Source organism: Rattus norvegicus, chromosome 14, assembly GCF_021556685.1.
Source record: "Rattus norvegicus strain SHRSP/BbbUtx chromosome 14, alternate assembly SHRSP_T2T, whole genome shotgun sequence".
Lineage (NCBI taxonomy): Eukaryota > Metazoa > Chordata > Mammalia > Rodentia > Muridae > Rattus > Rattus norvegicus.
Window position 1 is genome coordinate 9,362,850 of NC_141547.1, and position 7,550 is coordinate 9,370,399.

The window sequence follows — 7,550 nt, forward strand, 5'->3', positions numbered from 1 at the left end:
CAGACACACGATCGATTGTTCACTCACACACACAATCACTTGTGTACCCACATGACACACATGATCACTTATGTACAAATACAGTAGATGTATTCCCTGCTCAGCCCACTGTGTTAATTAATGCCTATGTAGATGTCCTATTTTCTCCTTCCTTTTACCATTTTAAAGGTGTATAATTCAGACATGCCAGACATCATATCAAACACAAATTAAGCTTTCATTTTAATGTTTATACACCTAATTCGTATTCTAATTGATCTCAGCCTCTGGTGCATGCTACTTTGGGTACTTCTCCTAAATAAGTGTCTTCATTTTCCACACCAGGCCATCAACCCTTAATAACCAACAACTCATCTAGAGACATCAGTGTCTGCAGATGTGTCATGCGCACATGGCTGTCATTGATTTTGAAGCAAAATATAAAGTGATCGTTATGTAGCTTCTGGATTAGAACAGCCTGTGCATTAATTCGCCTTGAGAAGGGCATGTGTGTGATGGGCAAAGTGCCCATTGTGTTAGGGTGAGAGGGAGAGGAAGTCTCTGTCATGTTGGAGCCTAGTGGGTTCAGGAGAGATAAGAGGACTTAAAATGTAAATGTTAGAAAAGGACACGATACACCAACTGGGAGTTATGGTGAAGTTCTTCAGCTAGCAGGTGCTTAACAGTGTTATTTGGCCTTTAGAAATGTGCTAACGATAAACGATTTACAATAAATGGTTATAATTCATTGGCGTTCTTGTCTAGATAATTGCATGTTATTTAGGGAATGTTCTCTCGAGCTCTGGACGCTTGGTGATCATTCACATTTGACAAACTCTAGATTACTGATGGCTTCCAGGCCAGGCATTGCCTATTTTGTCTGTCCTGTGGCACAACCAGGAGGAAAGGCAGCTCACTTCCATGGAATGGGGACCCCCATGGTGCTATTCCTCATTTCTTACCTACCAACACCAGCACTTGCCAATTAGTTATTAATTAGCACTTACTAATTAGCTCATACATGGGAACCTGATCCTGCTTGTCACCAAGAAGAACATGACGGATGGCCTGTTTCCTTCCAGGGGGAAGAAGCTTGAGTAGAGTATGTTCTGTCCTCCCCTTATCCCTGATGTCATGGTGACCACATGGAGCCAGCCTGGGATGGTGGAGCTAATGCAAATATACTTCATACATTTGCCGCATCCTACCACCCGGTGCTAGCTATGGGGTCTCAAGAAAAACCCACCTTTCAGGATCTAATTTCCTTATCTGCAAAAGGGAATTAAGCCGGGAGCTGTCTAAGGTCCATTCAGCCCTAACACCATCATCATCAGGATTAGGTATGAGGCTATATCTGACTTTTAAGGTAGCACCCACACCTTTCTGGAACCCAAATGATCAAAACTGAGAGAAAAATAGTTGAATCTACTTGGGAGGAGACAGAGAGAGGCTGAAGGTGTGGAGTACACTTGGTGAAATATCTGTATTTCATTCATCCCCCAAATGTGCTGAAGCACTTCTTCAACCACCAGGAAAAAACGACGGGATAAAGCACAGCATCTCTCACAGGATGCTCTGTCACAGTGCCAGATGCCGCCTTGAGCCCAGGAGACGTGAGTGGCGTGGCTCAGATACAAGCTGGACAATGGCGTGTAGAGCAAGGGGGTCACGGACCAGAAGCCTCCAGGCCTACTTTTGTTGTTCACTAGTCGTAAACGGTCACTCTGGAAGCTTCTCTCTGAAGAGGACTCAGCATGGAAGAACAGCTGTGCATATTGCTCCTTTCTCCTCAGTAACAAAATATCCAAGTAAACGGCTTAAAGCAGCAGTTTTTATTTTGACTCACAATTTTCCAAAAGCTGAACACCGGCAAGTGGTAGAAATGAGGCAGGAAGAGGCTTTGATAGGATTCAGGAATCAAAGGCATTTCCTCAGGGAACTACATCCTCTAGCCAGAACCCGCTTCCTCATTTCCATAACCCAACCTGGACACGCCTCCTCATTTCCATAACCCAACCTGGACCCGCCTCTTCATTTCCATAACCCAACCTGGACCCGCCTCTTCATTTCCATAACCCAACAGGTCCCACCTCTCATTTCCATAACCCAACTGGGCCCCACCCTCTCATTTCCATACTCCAACCGGGCCCCACCTCCTCATTTCCATAACCCAACCGGGCCCCACCTCCTTATTTCCATAATCCACCAATTTCTGAATCTACTCAGGAGCTTGAACCCTGTGGTCTCTTCACTTCCTCCAAACCCACTGACTGGTCACCAAACCTTTACCACATGAGTATTTGGGGGAATACTTCACCCTAAAACCCTAAAACTGTCTTTTTCTTTGAAACTCTGGCTCCTCCCCTCCTCATACTATTCTCAGAGAGCAAACCTATCCCTGGGTTCCGATGGGAGCAAGGACATAGGATCTGTGAGGGAGAGGTTGAATTTCATGGTAAGGTAGCTTGGGGATTACTTATGAGTGGTTTCTTTATTTCAGTCCTGTCCGGGGACACTGAAGTACAATTGTTTCCTCATTGGCTGAAAAACGAGGAAGGAAGCACACATCTCACTCTGTGATCTTTTTTAGGTTCCCACATTTTCAGGAGTCAGTCGGACCCCTCTCCTTCCCTTTCCTCTGCGTCATGGGAACGCTATAAATGAACTGGACCGTTTTTTGCCCACATTATCTGAAGATCTGTGCCCGTAACCCCATCCAACTCCACCCCTGGGAATATTCCTGACTTCTAAATTTGCCATAACAGAAACACAGGAAGGAAGCCCTGGTCCCAGGTACCTGTGGACGTAGCAAGCCAGGCAGCAACACAGCGGATGGCTCTGCCTTCTTAGATCTCCCCACGCCCCACCCTCCGTAGTGTCTCTGACCACATGAGTGGAAGGGGAGCCAGCCACATTTTGATGGTGACAGTCCCACAGAGTCTCCAGGTTCTTAGGAAGGCGTTGAGCTGTATGAGGCAACATGAAAATGTGGTTGTTGACAGAAGTGCCAGGATTTGGTTCTCTGCCAACAGGCCTGTGCTGTCCATAAATCGGCAGGGCCCCAGTCGAAAGAGGCATGGTCACATTTTTAATACCAAATGTTAGATTCGAGTCCCTGGTCTGGGCAGCTGTGTAGAAGGTCTTACAGTTGAGGTGAAGGAACAGAAAGGCCTGGCGTCGGCTCCTTCTTGGCCCTGCAATTGCTGCACACAAATGTAAGAACAGTTCCATCAGATTTGATGGAGCTCCCTTCGCTTCCTGTTCAGACCTAAAGGGCACTTAGCCATCCAGCATCGGAAAGTGCTTCTTCCAAAGGCAGCGAGCGAGTGCGTGCATCTCTTGGCATAGTTCTCTGCAGCTCCTGACACTGAGCAACTTGTAACATGTGGGACCACAATCCTGAAAGTCAGGGTCTTAGACTGGGCACACCTTTCCATTATGACCAACCATGCAGGGGCAGAGGGGGAAACAGTCAACATGGACGGTTTGGTCTCTGGTTTCGAGATACATTTTAAAAACCGAAGACCTTGATTTTTGCTTCTATGTGTAAAATCAGGGGATCGGGTCAGCCTTAAATACTGAAAACGAAAAGGCACTCGATTTTTTTCTAGATTTATTTTATGTGTGTGCTTTGCTTGCCGAAGGCATGTGTGTGCACCCTGTGTAAGCCTGGTGCTTTTGGAGGTCAGAAGAGGGCATTGGATCCCCTGGAACCAGAGTTATAGATGGTGTGAACCACCACCCAGTGCCAGGAGTCAAACCTGGGTCCTCTACACGAGCAACAGGGGCTCTTAACCGCTGTGCCACCTCTCTAGTCCTGTAACGGACCACTTTGCTGTGGTTTTGTTTGTAGTACTGCCCCTGACTCTGGCCCTCATCTACATAACCCACAGAGGTGGACATGCTTAAATTACTGGGTACAAATAGCTTATGGAGAAACACACAAAACCTTTCTTCATTTATGAGTAAAGTGGAGTGAACAACTGCTTGGTTTCTTTTCAGATCACAAACTATGGGGAAAAATAAGAATTGTCATCAAAGCAATATCCAAGATAATCAACCTATAGAAAGAAATTATTTATTAGGGCTCACGGTTTTCTTTGTCACAACCCATGATTGGTTAGTCCTGAGGCTCTGGACCTCACACATCGTGGCAAGAATAAATAAAATTTAAAAAAGGGGTCATGTAGTTGGGATTAAAGAGAGTACAAAAGTGCTGGACCCTGCTGTCCCCTCAGGAACATGTCCACACTGAGCAGAAGACCTCCCATGGGCCCCGCTCCCTAAGGATTCCATCCTTCTCTCTTAGCACCACAGAGTGCACCGAGGTTTTAACCCACATGCCTGTGAGGCACGGCTGAGTTTGGTTAAGAATGGGGCACTGCTAAATACAGTTAAAGCACTGTTACTATGGAAGCCACCCTGTTACTGTTCATCTTACCTTTAAGTAAACCCTCGGACACCAGAGCAATCTGATCTGACTCCCTGGTTGGCAGTTGCTCTTCCCTTGTACCTCGACCAGAAAGACTTTTAGCCAAGCAGTCTCTCCCGGGCAAGTGGGAGCCCGATTGCTTGGAACATTCTGCTCCACTGATTCCCTGAGGAAGTTTCCCTACAACCACAGCTATCCAACGCCTTCTCCACAGCTTGTTCTGGACAAATTTCTCCATCACAAGCCTCGGTGAACTTTGAAGCTCTTTTTCACCAGGGTTAGAGAAGCAGCTCTTCCTACGCGCGGACTGTCTTTTATGTACAGGGAAGACTTTGCTGCACGTTGTGCAGTCATCATGCCCTCTCTTTTCCATGGAGGTCTGCAGCCATGATTGGGACAAACACTAGTGCTTTGCCCCTGCCCTCGCCCACGCCACCCCCAGATTATAAAAGCAGTCAATTCTTGTCACTTCTTGAGGCAGCCCAGAGACACTCTCCCGCACTGTCCCCTGGGGCTGCAGTAGCGAGCTTGATAAACCGCTTTTCTCAAGTGGCTTTTCTCGGCGACGGTTTGGTTTATCTTTGTTGTTAGTGGAGTGAGCCGAGGCCATGATACATAGAGACTGTGGACGCCCCACAGCGCAGTGAAAGAACAGCTGAAAAGTTCCAGAGAATGGTCGGGACTTGGAGCAGAGATGGTGCCATGGCTGGGGTTATGAAGAGCCGAAGACAAGAGACTACGGGCCTCAGACACTAGCAGAATTCAAGGGAGCTGCATGCTTCAAGGACTGAGGACCCCGATACCCTGAGCCTGTGGAAGCCGAGGCCCCAACATCTAAGGATGTTCAGGAACTATTAACACCAGCAGGCGTTGCCTGCCGCTGGGACCTGAGGGCTGCTATAGCCGCTAAGCGCTGAGCTACTGATGGCTACAATCCAGACAGCAGTAAGCTCCACCCCAAGTCTCTAGAACCAAAGATCGACAGCTTTTAAAACCCAAAGCAGAAGGCCCTACCTCTGAGATTGGAGCTGTGAGCCTCTGAGTGCGCCAGTCCGGGGTCTGGGCATTGGTCCCTGGAGGGTCTGGTACCGCCAGTATTAAGAGCTCCTTTCACCGTCTCATGATTTCTGTCTGGGTACCGCAAAAGGGTCCCAGCCAGCTGGTTACCGAAGATTCAGACCCAGGCTATAGCATCCTATATCCGGCTCCCAAAGTTTTCTGTCTTACAGTAGAAATACATACAGTTCCTCCTTGGTAAGCACCAGTTAATTAAGAGACTTCCTAACGACTCTGACATTGCGTGAAAGTCCAGGTCAGTCCAAAGCTTCCTGTCTTAGAAAACTCTTAGCTGCTGTGAGCCCCTGTAAGACATCACTTCCAAGGTACAATGGTAGACCAGGGACTCCAAACAGAAAGAAGAGAAAAACAAGGAAGGGTGAGGTCAAAGCGATGCCGAAACCCAGCAGAGCAACACTAAACTCCATGGCTCCACATCTGGGACACACTGGGGTAGGGTTGGGGTTCCCAGGCGCGGGCAGTCCTGGCGCTGTGAGCCGTGGTTGCGATCTGCATGCTCACACTCAGGCTGCTTTGCATGCTGCTCATTGCCCTCTCAGCAAGCATTCCACGTTCCCAGCCTTAATGAGTACCTGGGGTCTCCATTGGCTTGGCTCACACTTCTAGTTCCATATATTGCCCTGTCAGGGATTGCCTATAGGGATTGCAAGCCTGTGGACCACTGCCTGACCTCCCAGGTTTTCCTTTGCATTCTGCAAGCCTTCAAACCCAACATCTCATAGGTGACACTAAGGTTTACTGCTAGTTCGGACTTCTGAATGCCTCATTGAGCACCGCCTTGGGATACTCTCTTTGAATCTCTGCTCTGGGAAGGATTTGAAGCACGTTGGCACTCCTCATCCATGAGCTTTTGATGGCCGTGGCCTTATCCCACACCCACCGCCTTCAGGACATCCATCTACCACATTGTGCTAATGAAAGCACTTGGCTTTTTGACACCCACCTGGATAAAGGCTTATACACATTCCCTTTCTGGCCAAGCAGCAAACCTTTCCAAGTCTTTCTGCTCTGCTCTTTTGAGTCCCCAGTTGTCACTGAGAAGCTGGTTAAGGGCCTGTAACCCTTACGTGATAACTATAACTTCACTAGACTGTATTACATCATAACTGTCTCTCCACCAGTATATTACATCATAACTATATCTCCACTAGATTGTTTACATCATAACTATATCTCTACCAGAATATATTACATCATAACTGTCTCTTCACTAGAATGTATTATGTCATATCTGTATCTCCACTGGAGTGTATTACATCATAACTATAATGCCACCAGAGTGTATTACATCATAACTGTATCTCCACTGGGGTATATTACATCATATGAAGTTCAGAGCTTCATATTTCCTCTGCCAGATATAGCAGTCAGCTGTCTTTTAGCTCAGCCTCTCACAAAGTCTCAGGAGTGGACAAAATCTAATGGACAAAGACTAAATCCTTTGCCACAGCCTGACAGCCATGGCCTTCACCCACTGCTAGAGCGTCTCTGCTTGTTGGCCTAGCCTGTTCTAGCCACACCCCTGCTGGCCTCCTGGAGTTTTCTGGATGCCAGCCACAGCCACCTGTTGGCTCCCCTTAAGGAGCCCTGTTGCTTTGCTTCCAGCCTACTTCTCCAAATGGTTTAAATTTTCCTATAAATCGATTCTAAAGGTTTCTCGTGCTATTGATATAGAAAATGACCACATGCCCAGCTTCTCACTACACATTTTTCTAAGCATCCCTCAGTCCCCTCAAACTGATAATGAAAATTAAGCATTGCAGTAAATAAATTTAGGAAGTACTATTTTGTTTTTTCACCCAAGCAAAAGAGAGGGTCATACACTACTGTCCCCTTCCCCTGAGAGCTTTTATGCTTCCAAAAGAAGGAGAGAAACTTGGAGCAAGAGTGCCTTTGTGGGAAACCATCTTATGTAATGCACTCTGGTGGAGATACAGTTATGACGTAATGCACTGTGGTGGAGATACAGTTATGACATAATGCACTGTGGTAGAGATACAGTTATGACGTAATACACTGGTGGAGAGACAGTTATGATCTAATATACTCTGATGGAGACACA

At 47.1% G+C, this 7,550-nt stretch overlaps 1 long non-coding RNA gene across 1 annotated transcript; it reads right to left on the minus strand.

The window, feature by feature from the left end:
• Positions 1-1,790: 1,790 nt before the first annotated feature.
• On the minus strand, positions 1,791-6,501 carry LOC148001218 (uncharacterized). Its single transcript, XR_015636873.1, has 2 exons — positions 4,421-6,501; positions 1,791-3,182 (listed from the first exon to the last, which is right to left on the minus strand). It is a non-coding gene; the product is annotated as an uncharacterized LOC148001218 (long non-coding RNA).
• Between the last annotated feature and the right edge of the window lie 1,049 nt (positions 6,502-7,550).